This window comes from Sphaerodactylus townsendi, unplaced genomic scaffold (genome assembly GCF_021028975.2).
Source record: "Sphaerodactylus townsendi isolate TG3544 unplaced genomic scaffold, MPM_Stown_v2.3 scaffold_25, whole genome shotgun sequence".
Lineage (NCBI taxonomy): Eukaryota > Metazoa > Chordata > Lepidosauria > Squamata > Sphaerodactylidae > Sphaerodactylus > Sphaerodactylus townsendi.
In genome coordinates this window covers 219,047-225,835 of record NW_025950418.1, presented here as the reverse complement: position 1 = coordinate 225,835, position 6,789 = coordinate 219,047, and the positions used below count along the sequence as shown (strand labels likewise).

The window sequence follows — 6,789 nt, the reverse complement described above, 5'->3', positions numbered from 1 at the left end:
AAAAAATAAACAAATAAAGAAGGACGAAAGGCGAGGGGGGGAGAGGGGGGGAGAGGGAGGGGGGGGGGGGGGGGGGGGGGGGGCGGGCGGGCGGGCGGGATTGTTATTTTATGCTTAGGAAGTGACAGCCCTTCGGGTTTTATATCACATCTGTCTGACTGAGCACAAAGGCCTTTTGCTGCCTCACAGTCTTACAGGTGGAAATGTGTAGTCTCATACAAGTACTAAGGGTTTCTCAGATTTTCTCCTTGGTCATGATCGCTTATAGTTGTAATGAAGGACTGGCAACACTGAATAGGGATGGATTTTTCCCCAAGCTACCAGGTATTGCAGCCAGGGTTTTCTTGTAAGGAGAAATTTGTCTTCCCTGTATTTTTCTCCACAGTTCTCTGATTTCTTGGTGCCAAGTGTTGTTTATGTGCTTGTGGTAAAGCGGCTTGGAAATAGGCTATCCCTGTTAGGGCACCTAGCTATGCCTACAGGGTTGCAGCACCAGGAGGGGCCTTCCATGCCTGCCTTGCACATTCCACAGCTGTTTTGCTCCTAACATCAGTGGTCACTTCAGCAGCACATATACTAATATTGGAATGATACAGAGAAAGTTAGCATGGCCACTGCCAAGGATGTCACACAAATTTCTTAGGCGTTTTATATTTCAGCCGCTGGTGCTGGGGTGTACAGTCCCTCCCCTTATGGGTCCACTTTGTGTATCCTTTGGGAACAGTTCCCAGTGGGGTTTGCAGTCTACATCTGCAACAGCCTCTTCCGGGGCCATCTGATGCCTTTGAATGCGACAACCAGGCGATAAAAAGGACAACAGTCAATCTGGCTGTTCTGTAAGGGAACAATGTGGTTACTCTGGGAGTTGGTATTGCTATACCCGACTGATCATAAGCTTTAAGGTTCTTTTTACTCCAGGTATCACCAACTGTATTGTTGATGTTTTACCCCTTATCACCAGGAGAATTGTTTCAGCTCCCTAGCCCCTAGGGCTACCAGCAGCTTAGAGATGCATTTTCAGATCAGCTCATGAACCTGGGTGTACATGACCACAGATGGAGTCCTCCAGCCTTTCGTGGTGGACAATTTCCTTGACCTTGCTTTTTTCCAAAGGCTGGCCTTCTTTGTAGTATCAGGGGATCCCTTATGGTCTCTTGCTACAGGTAATTTCACATCAGGGAGCCATATAGGGATTTAGTGCCTTGGAATTTGTGAGTCCATCTAGGGTCCTTTCCCCTTTCTGGAAAAATGCTTGGGATCCCTGATTCAATTGCTCTGTTTCTGGCTCACAGGTGGTAGGTGAGTTGGAGTGGGTCCCTTCTAATAAACTCCACGCATGGGCTGCTGTGGCCTATTACCAGAGAACTGTTACAGTCTGCATTATCTTACCTGGGTCAGATGCTTCCATTGGGAAGTGGCGCTTTTCTCACACACAATTTTACTTTTGGCATTTTGGGAGCCCCCCCCACTTTTGATATACTATTGAGTGGTAAACCTTTCCAGAAATCTTGAAGGGATCCTAGACTAGGGTTGGAGATTCGGACAGTCCAAATCCGAATTTTTACTCATCAATCTGCATCGGAGCCTGGACGGATTCGGACGCAGCAGGAGATGAATCTGAGCTGTCCGAATCCTAACAGATCCTGAATCCATGGGACTGGGATTTCACTAAATGACTATGCTTTTTTATTTTTTGGTGTTTTTTTCACATTTCGGCCTGCAGGGGAGACATTTTTAAACATATCAGCACCAGATTTTCAGGGTATCATCAGGAGACTGTCCTCATGATACTTTCCAAGTTTGGTGCAGAGCCAATAGGGGCTGTGCTATGGACCCCCAAAAGTGGTGTCCCTATCCCCCATTCTTTCCAATGGGAACTAAGGTGATGAGGGCTACCCTTTCAGGGTCCATAACTTTGGCCCCCCTGAACCAAACAGCACCAGCTTGGAGGGTATCACTGTGACAGTCTCCTGATGATACACTGGAAATATTGGTACCGATACATCTACAAATGCACTCCCTGCAGGCAACCCCCAGAAATTTGCACAAGATTCTTTGTTCTGCAGTGACTTAGCTGCATTGCTGTCAATAGGGAATTTCTGATAGAGGGCTGTGGAGTGCACATTTTTTCATAGTAAACCTATTGTACTTTTCAGGGTATCTTCAGGGAGAGTCTCTGGATGACACCATCCCGGTTTGGGGAACTCTCCTTCAGGTGGAAGTGGGCGATCGCCCCTACCCTTTTTGGGTCCCATACAATTAAAAACCCCCTGAAGCAAAATTCTGTAAACCTTGGAGCTGAAGTCAATCCAGAGACTCTCCTGAAGATACCCTGAAAGTTTTGTGACCATACCTTCAGAAATGTGCACCTCACAGCCCTCTCAAAAATTCCCTATTGACAGCAGCAATACAGCTAAGTCACTGCAGAACAAAGAATCTTGGGCAAATTTCTGGGGGTGCCTGCAGGGGACGCATTTTGAGATGTATCGGCACCAAACTATCAGGGTATCATCAGGTGACTGTCCTGATGTTGCCCACCAAGTTTGGTGCAGCTTGGTTCAAGTATGCACCCTCTCAAGGGTTGCAGCTATCCCCCATGGTTTCCACTGGGAGCTGATAGCGGATGGTTACATTTTGAGAGTCCATAACTTTGTTTCCCCTGAACCAAACTGGCATTAAACTTTTGGGGTATCATCAGGACAGTCTCTCCTGATGCCAATACCCTGAAAGAGGTGTCACTAGCTTTAAAAATGTTGGAGCCTGATGGTTTCACTGCTCACTCACTCCAGCATTTCATGTGCAGGGAGCGGTGAAACATGAAAACCGGAATTTTTAAAGCTAGTGGCACTAAATTTCAGGGTATCAATCAGGAGACTGTCCCATGACACCCCCTGCCTATGCAGTTTGGTCTAGGGGGGCTGTGCCATGGACCCCTCAAAGGGGGGGCAAATTTCATCCCATTGCTCTGCAATTTTATTGTTAAGGAGATGGTGAAGGCCATTTTGAGGGTCCAGCAACTTTGGCCCCCCTAAACCAAACTGTACCAGGCTTGGGGTGTGTCATCAGGGACAGTCTCCTGATGATACCCTGATATTTTGGTGCTGGTATGTCTAAAAATGTGCCCCCGGAGGCACCCCCAACAATTTGCCCAAGGTTCTTTTTTCTGCCGTGACTTCTGCATTGCTGACAATGTGGGAATTTCAGGAGGAGGGCAGTGGGGTGCACATTTATCATAAGGTACTGTCATTAAATAAACAGAGTCTCTTCAGGAGAGTCTTAATGAGACCATCCAGGTTTGAGGAACTTGCTTATGGGGGCAGTGGGAGATGGACCCCACCTACAACATACTGAACCCTTTGAAGTAATCGGTTACTAAATCCTCGATAGTGTCATGAAGAGACTTCCCTGGAAGACACCTGGAAAGTTCTTGTGGGTTTACCATGAGAAATGTGCACCTGATTGAGTCCTCCCACAGAAATTTCCCATTGGCTGCAAATGGTTTTGTTTCAACCACCACAGAGCACAGAATCTTAAAATTTCTTTGGGTGACTGTGAGGGGTGCAGTTTTAGAGCTACTGTCACCAAAAATTTCAGGGTAGAATATAAATGTGTACTGTCCCTATGATACTCCCTCTGTTTCAGGAAGTTTGGTTCTAGGGGTCCAACGTTATGACCTTCAAAAAGTGTAGCCCCATCTCCTGTTAGCTTCCATTGGAAACAATGGGGGATGGGGCACTCCTTTTGAGGGTCAATAACTTTGCCCCTGTAATCCAAACTGCTCAAAACTTGGGGAGAATCATCAGGACAGTCTCAAGATGATATCCTGAAATTTTGGTGCCGCTAGTTTTAAAATTATGTCCCCCCTGCAGGCCCAAACGTGTAAAAACACAGAAAATTCAAAAAAATAATAAAACGGACCCGAATTTTTCGGATTTACCCAAATTTTCGGGCATATCCGAATCGGCTATGATTCGGATTCGGGCATACAAATCATTTTATGCCCCAAAATACCCAAATCCGAATTTTACCGAATTTTTTTAGTATTGACCAACCCTACATTCATACCAACCCAAGGAAAAGGGGGAAGGAAAAGGAAAAAGGCATAAGGAATGGAGGAGAGGAAAGGTGGCCCACAGATGGATAGCGTTACTGCCCTTAACTGTGGGGAAACAGCTAATTTGGCTTGGCATTTGCTGACCTCTGCATATCTTGTAGTTCATCATGCAACAATTTGCAAGAATCTAGGTTTGCCAGTCCTTGAGAGCATTCTTAGAGAATTGGGAGGGGTAAGGTATCACATGACATCACTTTCAACACAGAACCGGAAGTGACATCACTGCATTGGGGCACCGATCTAGATTTAACTGTGGTTGAGCCTTAGAGCATTATGCCAACACATGACTTCATTTCCAGTTTTGCACTGAAATGATATCACACATCGATGTGGCACCAAATGCTCCTCCCCAGAGGTGGGATCCAGCAGGTTCTCACAGGTTCCCGAGAGTAGGTTACTAATTATTTGTGTGTGCCGAGGCGGGGTTACTAATTGGTGATTTTGCCACGTGATTTTTGCCTTAGTTACGCCCCTCCTCTCAGCAGTAGCGTGCAGAACTTGAAGCAGTCTAGCAGGAGGTGCACCGGCGTGCGTGGCAGCCTGCGCCCGCGTGCATTAGTTCCCGCCCAAGGACCGGCGCAGCAGCTGCATCCTTGCCACAGCCCCACCCAGGAATGCCCCACCCCCGGAATGCCCGGCCACGCCCCCGGAATGCCTTGCCCAGCCCCATTGGCGCTACGCCACAGTTTGAATCCCACCACCATGGGAACCTGTTACTAAATTTTTTGGATCCCACCACAGCTCCTCCCCCATTTCCCCCTGGCACTCTGTTAAGCCGTGGTGAGAAATTGGGGGGCCTTGCCAGGAGCCTGTCATTTCAGCTGGAACCATTGCATCTCCCACTTTTACATTTTTAAAGACATTTTCAATTTGTCCAATAAGCACCCATAAAATGATGCAGAAGAGCACAAAGAATCAATGTTAATGTCCAATTAAAGTTACTCATCCTAAAGATGTATTAAGTCTCATTAAAAATCCAAACGTCTTTCCAATGTCAAGCTCCAGCTGAAATATTTTGCACTCCAGAGTATAGTACAGCAGATAACCCCAGCCACTCATGTGTGACTTAAATGTTGTTTTTGCTGCAGGGCATATCAACAATGCCTGGTGTTCAACCAATGAGGTCTCCATACTCCCTCTTCTGGTCACACAAGGTTGGGTATTCAATGCTTCTTATGGGCACACTTTAAAAATAGACCTTTCACTCATGCCTAGAGCTTTCTCATATCCTCACTGATCTCCTTTCCCTTCCAGAACTGTGCCTCAATTGGTACTGACAACAAAGGACTGGATAAATTAATAGAACTCTCAGCAATAGACAAATTATCATTAGTAATTAAGTATCATCATTTGGAAAAAATTTGGGACCCATTAACTGTTTATTTGAAAAGAGAACAGTGATATAAATATTTTATGTTGAGTTTGAAATACTGAATATTTGGAATTAAAATATTTTAAAAGGAGTCACTAGAGGATATGAAAAGAAAAATGTTTAAGTTAATGTGGCGTCCCCCCCCCTCGCCCGGGCCCTTTGGGCGGTGTATCCTTCCCTCCTCCCTAACCTGGGGGTTGGTCTCCCCAGACGATGACTCTCCCAATTGGCCCAAGGGGCCAAGAAACCACTGTGCCCACAAAGCACTGGGTGTACGGGGCAGCCCTCGCCCATGCCACCCTCCTCCTAGCAGGTCTCCTTGTCTCCCTTCCCCTGTCTGGCTTGAGAGTTCACACCCTCCCCCTCTCTCTCCCTTGTTGCTTCACAGGGAGAGGAGTTTCCAGGGCTTTGTCTCTCCCCTGTGGCCTCGCAGGGAGAGGTGTTTACAGCCTGTGTGAACGACTCCCACCCTGTTACTGCACAGGGTGAGGACCAGCTTGAACCGGGGTCTAGGTTCTCAAAGGAGGTCTGGGCTTCAGGGTCCTCTTCCCTCCTTCCCACTTCCCACCACTGAGCTGTCCCTTTCCCTTGACTCTTCACACTACCACCCACATTCGCTGCTGCTGCGGCAGCTCCAGTGGGATTCGCCCTTTCCCACTTCCTTATATCCCTTCTGCCCTCTCATTCCTCTCCCTCATCCCAGCTGCTTCTACAGCCCATCTTCTACAGCTGCCTCAGCTGTGGGCTTGCTGGGCCTAAGCCTCCTCTCTTCCCTGCCTTCCCCTTGGAACAAGGCCTCTGAGGCCTCTAAGGCCTTCACCCTCCTTGCAAGAGGCTCCTCTGCAGCCTTCCCATCTCCCGCGGTGGCAGCTGGTGCGGGACTCAGTGGGGCACGTCCGGGCGCTGCGGCTGAGCCCGGAGAGTTAAAGCATTAGTAGTTAAAGATGGATCCTCATGGAGCCTCATGATTTTTGCACTAAGTCAACCTTTCCGAAAGGAAGATGGCGCCGAAGAGAGAGGTGGTTTTGTGAGCTCCTCCACTTTTATTCTGTCTGTTTTTGTCTGTTTTTCCCAGGCTCCAGGCTCCCTGCCAATTTTAATCTCTTACCTTTTTACAATTATTTCAATATAATTTTACGGAGGCTTATTACTAGAGGAGGAAATTATTTTTACCGGTTGTTTTATCTTCAATATTGTCTCTCAATTTTAAGGCTTGAAAACAGTCACAGAACCAGGCTTTGGCTCTAATAGACTTTATTTATTGCCCTAACAATTTCCTTACCATTAGTAGTTAAAGAATTAT

General features: G+C 47.2%; 1 non-coding gene across 1 annotated transcript; it reads left to right on the top strand.

Annotated features, from left to right (window-relative positions):
* Nucleotides 1-552: 552 nt before the first annotated feature.
* LOC125425290 lies at nucleotides 553-658 on the top strand. Its single transcript, XR_007243346.1, has one exon. It is a non-coding gene; the product is annotated as a U6 spliceosomal RNA (small nuclear RNA).
* Nucleotides 659-6,789: the final 6,131 nt, after the last annotated feature.